The sequence below is a fragment of the Drosophila busckii genome, chromosome X (assembly GCF_011750605.1).
Source record: "Drosophila busckii strain San Diego stock center, stock number 13000-0081.31 chromosome X, ASM1175060v1, whole genome shotgun sequence".
Taxonomy (NCBI): domain Eukaryota; kingdom Metazoa; phylum Arthropoda; class Insecta; order Diptera; family Drosophilidae; genus Drosophila; species Drosophila busckii.
This window is the reverse complement of record NC_046608.1, coordinates 13937730-13958050: the sequence shown is the minus strand read 5'-3', so window position 1 is coordinate 13958050 and position 20321 is coordinate 13937730. Positions and strand designations below refer to the sequence as shown.

At 35.3% G+C, this 20321-nt stretch overlaps 1 protein-coding gene across 1 annotated transcript in view; it reads right to left on the bottom strand.

Moving 5' to 3' along the window:
* The window catches only part of LOC108605506 (sex peptide receptor), a 49494-nt gene extending 31099 nt beyond the window's left edge, over positions 1 to 18395 (bottom strand). Inside the window, exons 1-2 of the mRNA XM_017995254.1 lie at positions 18360 to 18395; positions 1713 to 1754 (exon numbers count right to left, since the gene is read on the bottom strand). The gene's annotated coding sequence lies outside the window, so the exon portion shown is untranslated. The remainder of the gene's footprint in view (positions 1 to 1712; positions 1755 to 18359) is intronic.
* Between the last annotated feature and the right edge of the window lie 1926 nt (positions 18396 to 20321).

Here is a 20321-nt window from a genome sequence, read left to right as displayed (position 1 = left end):
CATAGAGCAATTGTTAGAATACGACTTTTGTAATGCTCAAAACAATAAAAATGTTTATTAGATGCATCTTAATCTTGATTAAATTAATAATAGATTAGACTACAGCTTCAGTTAGGCAACAGTATTAGCGAAAAATCTAAAACAGAAACTGTAATTTAATTCTGATCTACATCATACTTGTATATTCAAATAAACTGCTCTAAAATAATAATTAACACATTAAAAATAGCAAAAATCTAAAATGCATAGATTAATACAATTGTTTGAGTTTAATTTCGCACTTTATTTATTAATATTTTGTGATTTTGGTAACTTTTTTGTTGAAAAGATATTTGAAAATATTTTAGTCTATCGAGAAGAAAATATTTTGTCGATACTTTCGATAGCCATGAACTTGTCCAATTTAAATTTCACACACAGCAAACAAAAAGTTACAACTCGAACATTAAAGCAGTTTTTATGCCACTTTGTGTACTCATCATTTGGCATGTTTATATTCTTGTGGCTGTTTGTTGACAGGGTCGAGAGAACTGTAATAAGCAGCAGCAGCAGCAGCAACTGCTAATTGCGGCAACCGCTGCCAATCAGTGTGTGCTCTGATTCCCGCAGCGGTCCGATCCCGCCTGCTGCTCTTGTCCTCACCTTGGCTTGCTTGATTACTGTTGACTGAGTTGCATGTAAGCTACAGAAAATTGTTATTTAGTGACTGGCCAGACTGGCGCGTGTCGCACATAAATTTTAACATATGCTCGCCATTGTTGTTGTGATTTTAGCTTTCGGTTAAGCATTTTAAAATCAGCGCTCGTCAACAAGCAGCAACAACAAAAGGTCATGCCGTTCATTGTCCAGCGCGAAATGTTGCTGTTGCTGTTGTTGCTCTGCTTGTTATTGCGAGCAACACACGCCCACAACAGCCACGCCCACACATCTGTAGCTGCTGCTGCTGTTGCTGCGGCTGAAAGACAAGCCAAGTGGCATTCAAAATGCCAATCAAGATACAAGCCAAACAATTTACGATTGGCCAGCAAGCAAGCAGGACCCAGGACTCAACAATAAGGACTCACTGCAGCATAAGTCTGTTAATATTGGGCTTACGTATTTAATATAATTTGTTATTTTCTCACATTCTGTTCACATTGTTGTTGTTATTAAATATTTTTGCTGTATTTTTTTTTTTTTTTTGCCTGCAATTGAATTTCTCTTGTCACATTTTTTCGCTTTTTTGTAAAATTAATAATTTTTGGCAACAATAAATTGCTTGCCAAGCAGCTCTTGACTTGGCTACAATTTCAATTGCTGGCTTTGTGTGGCAAACAAATTCATTTAGTTGCAAATTAATAGTCGTATACTTAATATGGCAAGCAAATTAGTCTGGCAAAGCAAAGCAAAATAATAATAAAATAATTTAACAAATATTGTTTGTCTTGCCTTTGAAGTTGCTCGAATTGTTAATAAACCAAAGACCTAAAACCTCAATAAAAGAACAACAAAATAATTAATAATAAATTATTTGATCAAATATTGTTTGTTTGGACTTTGAAGTAAACAAATAAAATCCAAACCTATCAAAGCTATAATAATAAAAATTAAATGAAACATTGTTTGGAAGTTTACTAAATGGTTAATAATTAATAATTGTAATCACAAAATGTTGCAAATCCATTGCTGGGAATCAAGTTAATGGAACTTTTATTATTAATTTTAATACTTACATATGAAAAGTGCTGGCTTAAGACTCAAGCTTAATGCTTTGGCTGCAAAGAGAAATAAAAGCGCATTTTAATATTGAATTTTGCTATGTTTTGTTTGCTTTTGGGCCAAGCAAGTGCGACAGCTCGTTTATCACGCATACGCACAGTCGGGCGACCGATTGACAATTTAATGCAAATCGATGCATAGCTCAACAATAAATACAATGCGCCCTTTTTTTTTTTTAAGCGTTCTACGTCTCTCTTTTTGCATAATTTTGCGCGTTGACATTGAGTAATGTATTTGGGGTCTCAGTTGCAAGCGGCTTTAAGTCATTAAATTTGCCAGTAAGGTCAACAGTTGGCAGCTAATTGCCTTAAGCTTTTGCCCGCTAAATTTGCCCACGCAAATGAGTGAGAACATGCAGCAGTTGAGCCTTTGCCTTTGCCTTTGCCTTTACCATTTGAGCTGCCGAAAACGTTGCTTTGTTCTTTGGCGGCGGCGGCGGCGGCAACAACGACGACGGCAAGTGGCAAAGGCATGTGGCAAGTGCATTGGCCGCCTTTGCCTGCTTGCCAGGCTGTCATGTTCGCCTGTCAAAAGGCGACGACAATCACAGACAAAACAAGTAAACGACAACGACGACGAGCGAAACAAGCTTCCAGTTCATTTAAAGCTGACGACGCTGCAAGCAGCTTGTGCGCCAAAATGTATGCTACAAAACTGGAGGCAGTGTATATTGCAGTCGAGTGTGCCTCGACGTTTGCTTATTATAATCACATTTATGAAATTTAATTAGCAAATTGTGCTCGCCTTGACTTGCCATCGACCAGTTGATCGAACTTTAGAAACATTTGCAAATTTGCAGCAAGTACAGTGAATGCTGGCAAAGCGGAACTGCTTACAGCAAATTGAAAAACTAAAAACATAACAACAAACAATTGAAAACTAGAAAACTTTTATAATGCAAATAAGTTTAAACTATTTACAATGATGTGCAATTGATTTATTAAACTTTGTAGCAATAATTATTACGCTCAGCTTTCATGTTTCATGTAATTTAGCTGTTGCTATTTTGCTGGCAGCCACTGTTAGTGCAAAGTCATTGTCTTATTAGTTGCCATAGACAGAGAGAGAGAGAGAGAGAGAGAGAGAGAGAGAGAGAGAGCGAAAATTCCTGAATCAATTTGCAGTTTGCCTAATATATAATAAATATGTATAGACATCGATACCCAAGGCATGGGGCTATGCTAATATTTGAAAGTGAAAGTAATTGCACTTGGCGACAATGCTCTACGTATGTGTGTGTGTGTGTGTGCATGCAAAGGCGTTGCATTAAATTGAAACTGGCAGCTAGACAGACTGGCAGACTGGCAGTTATATAAACAGGGACTGAACTGTACTGTGGACTGGACTGGACTGGACTAAACTGAACTGTCGACTGTCCAAATCTGTGTACGCTTGAGATTAATATGCAGACGCTGCGATTTGATGGAGCAAGCAGAGCAAGCAGATACACAGATGGACGGACGGACGGCTGGACGACTGAACTGGGAGCTGCTCTGTCACTGAAGTAAACAATTTGAATGAAAGGATATTAGGCGCCTGCACGCACACGCACACGCACACGCACACACACACACACACACACACACACACATATTGTTACGTACGTGTATTAGCAACGTTTGACCAAACATTGCCTCGCATTTCGAATGTGTTAATAATACAATTTTATTTGTCTGGGCTCTACACAAATTGCGGCAAAAATGAGCCGAAAATTTACGATGCGTGCTCTGCCCTGTGTCCAACTATGTTTTGAAAAGGGTTTGACATTTAAAGCACACGTCCAGCCTACAATTTGCTTATGGGCTGCTGGGTGGGGTGGGTGGTATAAGAAGTTAGGTCAAAGCTGTAGCAAAATGACAAAACGATGTCTAAACGAGCGTTGAACGAGCAGCAAAGAAATTGACCAACAAAAGCGGCAACAAACAAACAAAAAACACACACAAAAAATAAAACAAAAATGTTTTAAGTATGGCATGGGGTCAGTTGCTGCTGTTGCAGTAGCCCTGGGAGGGGCTGCAGAGCGAGCCTTAAGCTGCGCAGTGCTTAAGCTACATATGCATAGAAAATTGGACACTAAAACGCAAAGGCACAGTGGGCTGGCATGCATTTAAATTGAATACAATAAATACTTATGCATTATAATAAACAAATATGCAGCTTGAATTTTAATTAAATTTAAAAATTGCATTTTAATTGAATTTAGTTTGGCGTTTTAGCGTTTGATATTTATATATTTTTTATTATTAGTTAAGCGTTAAAGTTAAAGTATTTATGCATAAATTTGAGTGCAAAATAAATTTGAATACAAAAATCAGCAATTAAGTTTTATTTTCAATTTTTTATATGGCGCAAATTGTCTTATGTGAAATTATTTAATATTAAAGTTATAACGAAGAGTTTTAGTTGCTGCTATAAGGCAAAAAAAAAATTACAAAATAATTAAGTTTAAAAAATAATTTAGGTTTGCTAAAAGTTACATTTCCACATATATTTTGTTTATTTTCTTAAAGCAAATGTAATGAATTTTACTAAAGTTTGATTGAAAACTAAATCAACATTGCATTTATTAATTTGAATATTAATTTTCGCTATAAGCAAAACAGTCATATGAGCAATATTTTCTCCCACTGTGCGCGGCAATATAAATCTACATACCGTGCTACACATTCATTACACACAGCGGAGAGTGTGGCAAGGAGGGAGGGGCAGGGAGGCACATGTAAAATGAAGAAGGGAGCATAATATATGAGAATAAGGTGAGCGCACATGAGTCTAGGGCTACAGTCTCGGCCTTTTGTTAAACGTCTCAATTGTAGCACGGGGCGTATGCTTAATGTATTATGCTGCAAAAGCATCAAGTATAAAATAAAGCAAAAATTTCGAATCAAATAAAATTAAATGGAAATACAACACACACACGCACACACACACAACAAAAGCAAGCACATTACAAAAAAATACATTTAATTTATTCATATTAGATGCGAGAGCTGTCCAAGCAAACTGAACAGAACAAAAAGAAGAAACACAAAATGCTGAAAAAGAGAGAAAAAAGAAATAAATTTTGGCATTGGCGTGTGTCTGGCTGTGGCGGCGAGCATAATGTGAGTGCTTGAAATGAATCCTCTAGCTTGTTGTGATAATTTATTTCTCTCTCACTCTCACTCTGTGTGTGTGTGCGTGTGTCTGCTATAACAATCAACATTTGTAGTGAAAGGTTCATGACGGTCACGCCAGTTTAGTTGCGCTAAAAATAACAAGCCAGAGTAAAATTCTTTTGCATTTTAAATTGAGCAATTTGCTCGCTCTCACTCTCTCTCTCTTGAACATTTATTTGGCAATATAATGCCAATAATAACAATGGGCGCGCTTGCTGTTTGCCCATTGATAAATGAATTGCCAGCAGCTGTGGCCCCGAAGGTGTTAACTGTCGCAATGGTTCGCTCTCTGCTATAGCTGCGCTTGATAAAGCTGTGGGGCGTGACCCAGTTACCCAGCTGCCCAATGGGCGTGCCCACACACACACACACACACACGCATTGTTTATCTTTATAAACTACTACACTTGTTTAGCCGACCTAAATAACAAACAATATGTTGAGCCCAGCAATTATTTTTTCGTTTAATTTGTTTGCTTTGTAGTTTGCCTAATTTGAATTGTGCAGCAACCAAACAGCCACCCAACCACCCACCCACCCACTGATAAACTATTTACAATCAATGAGCGTTATGTTTATGAGTTTACGAGCGCGTTCATTTCATTTCTAGGTGCTATTATTATTATTGCTAGCATTTCGTTATGTTAGTGCCCATCGAGCTGATTGCTTCAATAGAAGTTCAAGCTATGACAAAGTTTTAGCCAAAAACAAAATTATCTACTTAACAATAAATGCGAGAGCAGCAGAGTTTGCTTTTTATTTGCAGCAATAAAAATAATTAATTCGCATTTAGGCAGCGCTCAATAGACCAAGAAATCGATTTCTTGTGTAAATTTCTAATGAATTATCTTGAAGAGCTTTAACTTATTCAAATTGCCAAGCGATTTGTTTTAACTTTTTAACTATTAATAATTAACACTAACCCAAAGCTGATTGCAATGAATGTTTTCTCTGTTTAACATTTTCAATGTATAAACTTATCAAATTTAAAGAACCTATAAATTGAATTTGAAATATTTTTTAATACGACTGTGCATAGTTGACATTAAATAAATAAAATCTTCTTGAAATTTAATTTTAGCAGCAGCTGCAAATTTATTTAATTTAGCAAGTTCCTCATTTACTTTTTTAGACTCTAACTAGGCAACTAATGCATATGACTAAGTTTTATTTATTATTTCAAACATTTGCAGCACAAAATTAAGACTCAGCAACATTTAATTAAATTGTTTTAATATTTTATTAAATTAATCAAAGATTTAATATAATTAAATTAAGATTTTTTGAAGCAATTCATTTCATTGCTGTGCACTAAAATTAGCTAAATGCTTTGCTTATTATTAATATTTATTACAAGTAAATAAAAAGCTTAAAGCTAAATTTAATAAGCATATAATTAAATTAATGCATATATAAAAATGTTATTATGTTGCTTAATTGCTAACACAACTTTCATAAATATAAAATTAAATTGCGAATAATTTGGCATGTGGCAAGCGCGACTCTTGCCACTTTGTAGAATAATTATATGCGGCACTATTGTTATTACCGTTGTCATTGTTATTTGTTGTTGTTTCTTTGCTGCTGCTGCTGCTGCTTATCTTTGGTGCCAATCAAGTTGAATTACTTTTTGTTGCCACTGTAAGTGGCTCACATTTTCCGGTTGAAGCAGCCGCACTGCAGTTTGCTTCGTTGCGCATTGCGTAGCTGCAACATGTTGCAGTTGTTGTTGTTGCTGCTTGCTTGTTATTTATTTTTATTGTTGTTGCTGTCGCTGCTGCGGGCCACACGCTCATTTAACAGCGTTTGCGTAATTTTTCAGCTGCTTGGGCGTTTATTCCGTTCGCCTGCGTTGCGCATCCGCATTTTGTTGCTTTGCTTTGCCTTGGCACCCTAAATGTTTTATTGTTGGGCCACCCTAGTTGGGGCCCACTTATATTAAGCTGAATGCCACTGGCTCAGCTGGCTCAGCTCTGCTAGTGCTTTTACTCTTGTGCAGGACACGCAGTGGCTGCGACTCGCAGCTTCATTCCTTTGAAGTTCATTAATTTTGATGGCATAACTTGAAGCTCAAGTCGAGATTACTTTACAAATGCAAATGCCAATTGTCGAGCAAGAGATTTATAATTGAAAACGCAAGAGAAATCTCTCTCTCTCTCTCAACTTGATTAAAGGTAAGCTCTCTGCTCTGCTCGCGCGCTTGTTGCAATAAATCTGCGTGCCCACATTGCGTATGCGTAATATATAAGCCTGTCCATTGCTCTTGCTGCAGAGCTGTTAATGCCTGGCCAGCCCAAGCAGGTGGTCTGCTTAATGTAAAGCCATCATCAACATGTCCATAAAATCTGCATAGCAGACAAACTTACTTATTAAAAAATAAACTTAAAAAAACGGCAAAGCAGAAAGCAAAGCACAGCAAAAAAAAAAAAAAAACAAAAATGAAGCTCGCTAAATGTGGCAAAAATGTTAATTCGAGCTACAAAATACGCTGCGGCTTTGGCCACATTGCTTTTAGCCATAAAAAGCTTAGGGCCTTGTCTGCTACATAAATTACATTATACATGTTTTCAACTTAAGTGCATGCGATTTTAATTGCACGCATAACTCAGAGCCCAAGTACATTTATTTTACAATTACTTAGGCTTTGACCGATCGCAGTAGCACAAAATATGCCGCTAAAGCGAAACAAATATGAGAAAACTTTTATGAAATATATAAATGCAACAAACTAAAGCATTAAGTTTACGTAACAAAATTATTTATGGCTTAGTTAATGGTCATTTTCAATATATTGTATCCAATTGTAGCAAACAAAAATATTTTATTTATTTATTTTAATTGTAGCCTAGAATCAAATTCTATGGTATAATTGGTAAAGCCAGAGCAACAAAGGCCTTCAGGCTAAAAATATTTTATTAAAAAATTAATATGAGCGGCATATTAATCATTAGAATTTGCTGTATTTATTTAAAAAAAATTTAAGCACACACAGGAAAGTCTTTTTGAAGATTTTTTTTGAATGCAGAAAGTTTAAATTGCCTAAACTAAAATATTTCAAGAAATATTTAATTTAAGCTCTGCGCATTCTACTAAAATATTTCAGATAAATCTGTAGCTAATGCAAATATTAAGCTTAACCTTAAAGCAAATAGTTTAGCATTTTAAATTTGCATCATTTTGAATAATAATTATTAAGTGTTAATTATTATAATCACTGTAATTAATTGCCTTAAATAATTTTATTGTTTAATAAGCGTAATTCTAATTTAACAGTAGCTTGAATTGCTGTTTAACAAAAACTTGCAGCTTGAACTCTTAGCTTAAGTTTATTGCTGCAATAATTTTATTTTATATAGTCGACATTAAATAAAGAAATAAACGTTACTATAAGTAAAAGTATAAAATATTAACTTGCAGCTTTATTTTAAATTGCTACTCAACTTGATTTATTACGTTTATAGCTCAGCGTAGTAACAGCAAAATGATTTTCATAGAAAAACCCAATTAGATACAAAAAGTCAAGCACAGAGCGAGAAGGCGCAAGTGTGCGAGAGAGAGAGAGAGGCAACTCTATTAATTGTTATAGCTTTTGTGTAGCTAGTTTTATGTGAGCTCAGTGCAATTATAATGTAATTTTTATGTTTCTTGATTGCACGACGACCCACCCAAAGTGTCATTATTTATTTCTTCGCTGGGCCGTATTTTTATTTGCCACTTATTTATTTAATATTTTTGTTATGCGTAGCAGTTTAGGCCAAAGCCAATTAGCAAAATAAACTTGAACTAAGGCTCAAGCCAAAGAGAGAGATGGAGAGTGGGAAAAGTTAAAGCTGCAGTGCACAATTTGCATGGCATACATTGCGTATAAGTAATGAACAACAGACACACCGACATGCATTGAAATTGACAGTGATTTTTGTTCTGCTGCCAGCCTCAATTTAACCTGCACAGATTGCTTGTTGGCCAGCCGAGCGGCCATGTTGTTGCCACTGCCGTGTGGCATGTTTATTGCCGTTGTGCCTTTAATATAATTTTTTGCACAAATTGTTTGCATGTCGCACTGACGACGACGCACACAAATCCTAGTCAAGGCAGCAGCTGCCAGCGTCATGCAATCATTGTTGACAATATAGATATATATATATACGATATATATATCTTCTTTTTGCTGCAGCACTTGTTGTGTACACATGTGTGGCATGCCACGCCAACGCCAAACCCATTTCAGATATCGCATGCAAGTGTGTTGCATGCCTCAGGCAGATCACTTTTGATATGAGGCGAGTTGCAAGCCAAATTGCTTTTTTTACTAAGCAATCTGCTTATAAATTTGCTTTAAATAAAGCGCCAATCTGATTTATTTATTTTTAAATCGAAAGTTAGAACTAAGGCCAGATAAATGAAACTGAAGTCAACTGGAGTTCAGCAAATTGGAAACTTATAACTAATTTATAACTTCAACTAGCCAAAGATTAAATTATGAATATTTTCCCTTTGTATTAAATTTAAATAATCAAACAATTTGTGATATGTTGATATAAGCAAAAGCCTCACGTTGCACCGACTTTGATAATCAAATATGAGTTGAGTATTTGACGCTCAGCAAACTTAACTTTTGAGCTTTTAATCTTTTGTATAAATATGTGCCGTTATTAGTTTTAACTATGCCCGAAATAATAAAAAATAAAGAGCGCCCAACTAGCGTTAACTTTAAGCCATACAGTTGCCTTTAGCCGTGTTTATCAGCAGCCCGCAGCTGTGACATTCACCGGCTGTAGTTTGTAATTTGACAAAGGTTGGGGGTGGGGTGGGGGTGGTATGCGCAACTTATGCGAAAACTAAAACAAAGTCTTAATCAAGCTTAGGTAGTCAACAAAAAAGTTGCGTAGTTTTCGGCAAGCGGCAAAAAACTTAAACGTAAATTTCAGCAAAGTTTTTATGTTTTATTACACACACACACACAGAGAGAGAGAGAGAGAGAGATAGTGACAATTTAGGTTTTATGTCTATATAAATAAGTTTTGTGTACTGGCTTATTGAAAGCAATTAAAACAAGCTTTGGGGGCTGAGAGAATCAATGCAGTGTTACGTATACGCAGCGTGTAACAGATTGAGACGCACAAGTGACAATTGCAGTTTGCCCGCAAGCAGAGAGAGAGAGCGCAAGTTAGTTCTCTCTCTCTCTCTCTCTCTCTGGTCTGTTTTTTTTTAATGAGTATTCATTACGCAACGTGTCAAGGCGACAAGGCGGCAAAGCGACTAACTACGACAGCGCAAACGTGGCGTATGCTTGATGTCTGTGCTTAACTAAGTGTAAGTGCTTGTGTGTGTGTGTGTGTGTGTGTGTGTGTGTGTGTGTGTGTGTGTGCTAGGCTTTTGTTATTCATTTAAACTGGCAGGCAGGCAGGCAGCCACTAAAACAAGCTACAACAAAAAATGTTACACATACGCCATGTGCGCCAGTTTGTAAACAGCACCCCAAGCAGCAGTCTAGGCTTTTGCACAACAATATTTGTGGCATAGTCAGCAAATGTCTGTCTAAGCCCCAATGCCTTTAATTGGCAACTGCTTTAATTAAAATGAAAACAAAACTAAAAGCGACGCTGCACAAATCAAAATCAACGTTTGCTAAGCGACTGCAGCAGCCATAATGTAAAATCTTAAATGTTGCTATGCCTTAAGCAAGTTGATAATCGAAGCACTACATGACAAAAAACCGAAACGTAACGAAACTAAAAGCAAACCAGAGAGCCAAAGCACATTTTGAGGTGACGAAACGACTGCTGTCGATAAAAGGGCATTTTGGGGCTAACAAGCATCAAGCAGAGCAACAACAACAACAACAACAACAGCAAATACAACAGCTAGCATGTTTATATATGTAACTGCATACGCTGTTATCGAATAACTCCCCCAAAAAAAGAAAAAAAAGGCAACGAAAAAAATATAAAGCGTAAAAACAAAAGCAACGCAAGCACTTTATTATATTTGATTTGTATGTGTGTGTGCTGTGTGTGTGTGCGTGCTGTGTGGGCGTTTTATATATATACAAATACAGTAAACACTCTACATAAGCAACTAATGCGAGCATAGCGCAATTCGTTCATATCATAAAAAGTTGTAACAATATTTTTTTTTTAGTTTAACATTTATACATTTATTAACGTTAATCAACCAAAGTTGTAACAACTTAACATATTTTATTATTTATTAATTAATAAAATTGTTTCCGAATTGCTTTTGGCGCCGATTAGACTTTCTAAGTTTTTAACAAAATGTATTCATAAATTTATAATAATCAACTAACTGCTTAGTTGGAACTTTGCTTATAGTGCATGCTTACTGTACCTTTTACTGTTTATATAATTCAAATACTATTCCTGATCTAGCGTTAGTTTGGCTGCTTATGCAATCAGCAAATTTGATTAAATAAATCATTAAATAAAATTGATTGATACGCAGATAAAAAGAAAAAAACACGCACATGTTTCGACCTCAAACCCAAATAAATCGCATTTAATATGCTGTCTGCAATTTAGCATAAATTTAATACACTTGTTGACATTACAGCTCAAGTTACGCCCACGCCGAAGAAGAAGCAGCAGCTTATCTAATATATTGGAAATAGCTAAGCAGCGATTAACTTGTGTTTTAATTAAAGCAGCTCTTATGATAAATTTAAAAAACTTCAAAAAAATTCAAATTTATTCATTACTAACAAACAGTAAAAACTTATTTTAACAAACTCTCATATCTGTTTTTACTGCTTCGTACTCTAGTATATTTTATATTTGATTTATTTTTTGTTAGCCAAACTATTAATTTTATCAAATTGATTTCAAACTTTGATAACTTGACTGTGACACAATTAAAAAGTGAGTATTAATTTCTGTCTACGCTGCAAAATTATTAGCCAAGTTATAGCAAACAATAAAAGCAGTGTGAAACTTTCAAAAGCTGTAACTGTAGCTCTCAAATTTCAGAGCTTCATGCCTTGTTAGACTCGTGAACTGCAACTGAGTTGAACTGCATTCAAATTTGGTGATGTCAAAGTTCGACAAAAACACAAAAGTTGTAAAATCTGAAATGTAATCTGAAGAAAGTTGCGTTGCAGCTAAATTGCTAAGTTTTCAAATTAAATATTGTTGATTTGAATTGAATAAACAGCAAGTCAATATAAAATTAATAGCTCGCTATGCGCTGCGTATGCGCAATATTAATGCACATAATATTTCTATACAGTGGCACACAATTAATTGCCCACGCTGCTGCTTGCATGCAATAAATTAAATTTAAAACAAAGAGATCTTCGAGGAATTACAGCGCCAAGTGCTCAATTTGATTTGTGGAACGCGTCGAGCCGCGCCGAGCCGCACATGCTGTTAATTAATCGCCGCACTGTGCGCAACAATATAACAAATTATTATTATGAATTATAAAAGCGCGTAGGCCTTTTTGCCTGCAGCGCAGCAGCTGCAGCCAGTTTAACTAATTGGCTAGCATTAGCTCAAAAGCTAACGCATTGCAAATTAATTAGGCAGCAGCAGCAGCCACTAGTTAGTCTAGTTAGTGCGTGCATATTAATAATTAATTCTAGTATATGGCTGCCAAACATTCAGCAAGCAGCAGCAGATCAAATATAGTTCCCGGAATAAAAATAAATTAAGTGTATGCTGTGCTCAGCTCAGTTTCAGCAAATCGAAATGCCAACTTGTAATAAAGCGCAAATAATTTCGCTGTGGCAATGAAATGTTTTCAAATAGTCGCTGCTGCAACATTAAAGTAGCAGCAGCTTAATCAAATAATTAATAATAATTAAATTCATTTTGATTATTAGTGATTAGATTGATTGACAGGCAAGTGCACGAGTTGTTTTATGCGCTTATGAAATATTTAAATTAAACATGCAAAATAACTAAACTTGTGGCTTTTGCTTTTTAATTTTATTCTCGTGCTTAGGCTGTCAAAAGCTTTAAAGGCAAAATGCTGAGCAGCTAAATTTATCAATTGTATTTTTTGTTGTTTTTGATTAGTACAAAATACAGCGCTACGGCTTCTGCTTCACTAATAAAGTTCATGCAAAAATTTGTTAATTTTTTTTTTAAATATATGGACGCATTTCGTCGAACTTAACGTATGTTGCTATTTATTGAAATTGAGATTTTGTTGCAAACTTGTTCTAAAGTTCATCACTTATCAGTTGCATAAAAACTAGAATCATATTCGCTATAGTTATAAAGCTACAATGATTTACTTCTTTAATTTTATTCGAAAATAAATCATTATACAAAAAAATGTTTTTTTTTTTAAATTTATATACGATATATTTGAATTATAAATTATTTAGTTTTTAGCAATGTTTGATTTTTATTATCTCACTCACTAAAAAATTAAGTTTGCTGTATTACATTTTAATATGTATAAGAGTCGTATACGCAATTTTTCTTTTATTTATGTATTACAAATTATTTAGTTAACTGATATGATTTTTTATTTATGCTGCGTATTTATTGTATGTAAATTAATTAAGCAGCTGTTTTAAAATAAAAAAGTGCTGCCTGCCTTTAATAATAAATTACGACTAGCCTAGTGCAAACTGCTACTTTTTAGTTCTAAGCCAAGACTAACCAACAGTTTTTGTTGCACACGTCGCTTAATTAACTTTAACTTTTTTTTGTTGCCTGGCAGCTTTCAGTTCGTTTGCAGGCTTTCAGTTCAAAACCGCAGTGGCCATGAGCTCTGAGCAGCGCCTACGGCCACAGCGCCGCAAAGTATGCAGACAGACGCTGATATGCGGCAAGCGGCGCAGGCGGTTAACTTGTTGCATGACGCAGACCGCAGTGGCAGCTTGTTTGCTGCTTCTTTTTTTTTTTTTGGGGCGTGGCACAAAGGTAAACAACAAAAAATTTTGCGCGCGCGCCTTTGCTTTCTTTTCATTAAAAAAAATGTTATCTCTGTACATTGCGTATTAATAACTGGGCATGTTGCTAACTCTTGTTTTCGTTGCGGCAAGGACATGCTCTGTTTTGCTTGCGCGACGGCGTTTTCTGTTGTTTTTGGCGACACCAAATTCCAAATCGAAATTCAATATGTTGTCGATTTAGCATATTTCAGCTGCGGCTCAGCCGCATAGCCACGTTCCTCGCACTTTCGCTGTATGTGTGTGCATGTGTGTGTGTGTGTTTTTTATTTGTTTTTTTGTGAACAAAAGTAAACAAAGTGTTGTGCTAATATTGACAGTGCCATCAATGGGCGAAAGCTCATGCTCTACGCCTACGTCACTGCCAAGCAAGCAGCTTAACCAAAACCAAGCTTTGGCCAATCACTGTCCACACACACACACACAGAGACAAGCACACACACATATGTACAGTACATAAATTATTGAATTGACATATGCGCAATTGTTTGTAGGGCGAAGCGGTGTCAAATTTTTGCTCAATTACATTAGCCAAAATGGCTGGCAAAGGGCATCAGCTGATATTTGTCTGTGTGCATTGTTATGCGATAGGCAATTGATTCCGCGAATTTAAGCAAGCAAACAATCGAACGATTAATGAGCTGCAGCTATTGACTTTGCAGTGATCGTTACAGTTTGGCATTGATTGCAAAACAATGTGCAGCTGTGCTAATTAGCATAATAGCCAAGCGCTTAAGACTAAAGCCATATGCAATCGATATAATCGATAACTTTAAGCAAGTATCGTACAGCGCTCGATAGACGAGGCAATCAGCTAAGCAGCTAATTAAAGAAAATTATAGCAAAACACTTTAAATTCAAAAGAAAGAGTTAACTATCGATATTATTGCCAATCGATTATGCTACTTGAAGAAAGCCTCAATCAGTTGAACATTAAAATATAAATACAAGCTTTAGATTTTTTTATGTATATGTAAATATTATAAACATAAAAACACAATATAATAAAAAGAGAAATAATATAAATAAATCAATTAAATACCAAAATATCTTTTGTTGATGTGTAAGTAAGAAAATTATATTAAAAGTATACAAATGTTGCTAAATATAATGTTTTATAATAATACAAATATTTTAACAAAGCATATAAAAGAAGAAACATAATTGTTGTACTTTATGTTTTCGTTGAGCTTCAAAAATAAAATAACGATTATAAAAATAAATTAGATAAGATACTAAAGCAAGCTCTTAAATAATAATAATAATTTTTCGCTATGTATACAACAAATTTTTAAATGACAATTAAACAAAATAATCAATCTCTACTAACGCTGGCGGCATCTATTGTTTAAGTTTGACCTCAAGTTAGCTCAACTATGCGCTTAGCACTTCATAAGCCCAAGTAAATGGACAGCTAAATTGCCAGCTTTTTGCTGCTGTTAAAAGCAGACAAAGCAAGAAGCAGCAGCAGCAGCAGCGGAGAAATGAAGAAAAGGAAATTAATTGCTACCTTTGCTTGAGAAACCTTTCAGCAGCACTCAAATGAGCACGAGCCCAGACCAGAAGATCCTAGCTTAGCGCAATGCCCCAAAGGAGCCACTGCTGACTGCAAGTCATTAAAATCATGATTAGCAGCAGCCACAGGTGCCATTAAATGAAACCCGCTGAGCCACAGCAGCAGCAGCAAAAACGACAGAAAAAAAAATAACAAAACAAAAAATGGCGCAAGGGGCAAACAACACGCGTTGGACATTATTTGCGAGGGCAGTTGCTATTGTTGTTGGTGTTGCAACAAAATTAGCTACAACAACAACAACAAGCAGCACAAGTGGGCAAAAAGCAAACTGGCCCAAGGCACATAAGCCAAACTGACCGCAAACAAGCAGCAAAGTTATGACTGCGACTGGGGAATTTCTTGCCTAATGTTTTTCTTTCAATAATTCGCGCATGAAATTTTAGCCCAAGGTGGCGACCGAGATGCCCAGAGATCGCAACCAGCAAAGCCAAAGTGCAGCAAGCGACCACAAGAGTGGATTAAGTCCAAAGTCCAAGGTTAGCAAACAGTTACGGCCGCGCTAAAAGGGTTTACTTGATGAATTCTTGCATGCACTAAGCCTAAAGCGAGCTTGGCCCAAAAATTCACTTGACTTGGCTAAGATGCTAGGCTCAAGTTGCTCAAAAGCAATGCAGCTGCTTAGCTCAACTTTTAAATACTGTAAACGTAATAGTAATTATTGCTAATGGGATTATTTTTGTTTTAGTGCCACAGTTGAGTAAATTTAATAGCCAATATTTTGTATATGTAAACTAATGATACAGTTACAAACAATTGAATGCGCAATTACAATTACCAAAGTACTAATTTTCAATTTATTTTTACATTTTTCAACTATTTTTGCGCATAATTCGAATTATTTTCACACAAATCAAATACAAAATTTATAAAAATGTATTAAACAAGCAGAATAGTTTTGCAAGCTTTGCTTCTATATATATACTATATATATTTCTATTGTTTTATATTTAGTTTCAACAAGCTTAATCTAGTTATATATTATAATATATAAGCTTAGCTAAATCTACTTGAAACAAATTATTTGTAGCATACTTTTTAGGGCATTGCGCAGCGTACGAATTTTCTATTTCGAAATATCTCACAAACAACTTAATTCAATTTGTTTTTAGAAAAAATGTTGTATTCGAATGCTAATACTACCTCAAAGTAATTGTTAATTAGCAAATAAACTTAAGGTTTATGCTTGTTTTTTTACGTCAGCAGCCGAATAGCCGAAATCTTGTGAGTTAATTTCAGAATTTTGCATAGCTAAGCGTATTGCTCGCGTCGACTTGCTTTAGTTGCAACTGCTTTTTGTTAAATGTTAGATTTGAGTTTTGGCCCTTTTTGCTGCTTTTGGGTGAATTTTTACGTCAAACTTGCAAAATGTTTGCCAACGTTATTCGCCAGCGCATACTTTTTTTTTCAACTTTTGCTTTGGCTCTGACGCTGGCTCTGGCTTTGTTTTTGGCCGGCTGGCAAGTATGTCTTGTGGCCGCAGGTCAAATGGCAAATGATTTTATGTAGGCACTTTGTTTTCTTGGCCTGGTTTTTATGCCCAGCATATGATGGCGCAAATAAATAAAAATAAAAGCAGGAAACATATTTGTGCCGCTTGTCTGCGATTATCAAATAAAATATAAGCAGCCTGTTAATACCTTTTCTTATTTATTGGTGTTTATTTTGACATGGCTTTAATTCAATAAGCCGTAGCCAGCAGTGCCAGAGTCAGGGCCATATTTTTGGGCAGCAAACTCTTTCGTGGATTTGCTCTGGTTATTTTTGCTGCTGCTCCTGGCATGTGACTAAGTTTAATGCGGCTTTGGTTCATTAATGTTAATGACCATATTGATTTATATGTGCGGCACGTGTGACAGCCGTTATGTGAACTATGTACACCACTAATTCAAATGAAATTATTTTTTGTTGCTTGCAGCATATTTATTAAATTTCAGTGGCAAGCTAATTGATTCAGACACTTTACACTCTAGCGCTTGCTATATAAATGCAATTTTAATAGCATTAGCTCTTGTCCTCCACTCGTTTGCCGCACTCTGATAATTGTTGACTAGCTACAGCTTAGAATCGATTTGAGCGCCCAGGGCCAGCTTAAGAAAATTCTGCATAAAAATATTCATGAACGGAAGCTGTCTGATATATGAAATCTCAAAAAAAAAAAGCGAAAACTTCCCCAAAGCACAACAAAGTTTAACTGTCATGTTTCTTTTTACATTTAAAAAGCAGCAAAACAGACAATTTTTATCATTTTCTTGTTACTTTGCTGACGACTTTTAAACTGTCATTTAAGCGTAGTGGGGGCAGCAGCTAAGACTTGCAACTTGCAGCTGCAACTTGCTGCACAAAGTAATTTCCGCAAGTTACACTTAATTGCTCTTGGATTGTTTTTAAACGCAAGAGTCTCACATTTTTAATGGCCACAAATAGAAAGATATATGTATATTAAAAAAATATTAAAAAAAAAAAAGGGGCAACAGCAGCAGCTTGCATAATTTATTTTTAATATTTTAATTGCACTAACTGCGTCACTCGCACTCTCTCTCTCTCTTTCTCGCTTGCTCGTTTAGTTAACTGATCTATTAGACACTCTTTGCCTTCAGTTGTCACTCATTCGACATTTGTACACATTTATTTCTGGGTTAAACAACGCAAGAGAAAACAACAACAAACCTACACTAATATATGACTGTATTTATCCTATCTGCATAACAATAGCTTTTCACAAAGGATTCTAGCACGAATGTTTTTTTTGTTTTTTTTTTTTTTTTTGTTGTGTTTTGTTTCTTTGCTTTGCGCTTTTGTCTATCACACTGGAGGCCACAAGCCATAAATTCTTTGGGGCATTGTTTGTCTGCAAACAATTGCTTAAGTTATGACAAAAATCTTAAAAATATATAAACACATAGCGTAGATAGTATAAAAAACAAACAAAGTTTCAACATTTGCTCACCTGTAAGTCTTTTGGCAAACACAACACAACACAACACACACACAACAAATCGCCACACACAATAACAAATGTTAAATGTTTATTTTTTGTGGTTTTTTCTTTTAAATTTTAACGCACACTGACACTAAATAAATACAAAAAAAATAATGTTTTTTATGCAGCATTAAAGTACAAGTTTTGTATGCGCTACATTTGATTATTTTTACTAGTTTAGTTTATTTATTATTTTGGCAAAATTTAGTTGCCGGAATTTAAAAGTGTTTGTGTTTGTTGTTTGCTTGGCGCTATTGAATTTCCTATTGACTAAGACTGTTCGCCTTGAAACACCCGCAACGACTGAATCAAAACAAGCAAACTTCTTTGGTTATATTTATATTATGCCGCTATGCTGCGACGGTCTGCCTGCCTGCTGACTGAGGCTGCTGCTGCTGCTGCTGCTGTCGCAGCCGACGCTGATTCTTTCGTCGTCGTCGTCGTGTATGCTGCGGACCATTCGTGTGCGCTTCGGCTATGGCTGGCTGCCTATGCGAGCGCTGTTCTCAGTTGTAAACTTTATCCGCTCACTTTTATCCGCACACGTTTTATCCGCCAACAAGTCCCCTTTGCGTTATCCGCTTGGCACACAGTTGCTTTTGTTTACATGCGTAGCAGCGTCGCCACAGCACCCGCCGCCCCGCTCGCACTCTCACTCTCGCTCTCAAGTGCTCTCACCTCAGCTGACTGACTAACGGCGTCGCAGCTCAGCTGTTGCTATAACTTTTAGTTTCGCGTGCAAAATTCTATAAGGTGTTTGACACTTGGCCTCAGCGTTTAGCAAAATGTATGCATATTTATTCAGGCGCTGAAACAAAAACATTAAATTAATACAAAACCGTTGTGGCTTTGCGCTTTTGTTCGTCTATTTTATAGACTTCAGCAGTGCAAGCTTAAGCCTTAAAGTAAGCTACACATGCATATGCTATGCTAAATTTTGCTTGACAGCCAGCAAGGCAATCATCCTTACATCAAACGCTGCAGATTAAGACACAGAGAAATCGTAAAAAAAATATAATAATAACACGCTTTAAATTGGCAATTCCCTAGGTGAACTTTATGTTTGCTAACCGCTGGCAAAAATGGCAATATAATCGCCATGCTGATGCTGATGCTATGCTCAAGTGCATAAAGTAAAATAACAAAAAAATAAATAAAATATGTATATGAAACAGGAGTAAGCAAGAATTTGTTTTGTCGACAATTTTATTATTTTCGGTGCTTTTGATTTTACTTCTTGTTGTTGTTGTTGTTGTTGTTGTTGTTGTGTTTGGCCATTGACTTGGCAGCTGTAAAAATGTCAAAAGTCATTAACTTTTTAGATTTACAGTGCTCAACACAATTATTTGTACTACTAAATTGCATTCTATTTGTAACAGTAACTTATAGCAATAAGTAATAAAAAACATAAAGCACATGCACAGTTTTAATTCTTAAAATTTGCTCAAAGTAAATAATTTGTTTATGACTTTTAAAAATGTTCACTGACACTTAGTATTTTAAGTTAGAGCTATAATATGATAAAACAATGAAACTTACAATCGATTCAAATCATGCTTAAGAATAATATTTTTGTAATTTCAATAAAATATATAAAAAATTATTGAATTTCTTCAAATAAATATTGTGTATTCAATACTAATTTTCAATATTACATAAATATTTTTATATTTTTTAATATTCAATATAAATTATTAATTTAATATGCATTCAATATTAATTTTCTTTAGATTTAATTCACACAGACGAAGCGGATGAATATTTTTTTTTATTGCAGCTAACCACTAAATGAAATTTCATTTAAAAATGTTTGTCAAAATACATATGGCTACCACTGTTGCTTGCTTAGCTTGTGTGCATGTGTTTTAAATGCAATTTCCTTATCAGTTTAGCAACATTGTTGTGGCTTCTTGATTTAATTATAAATCT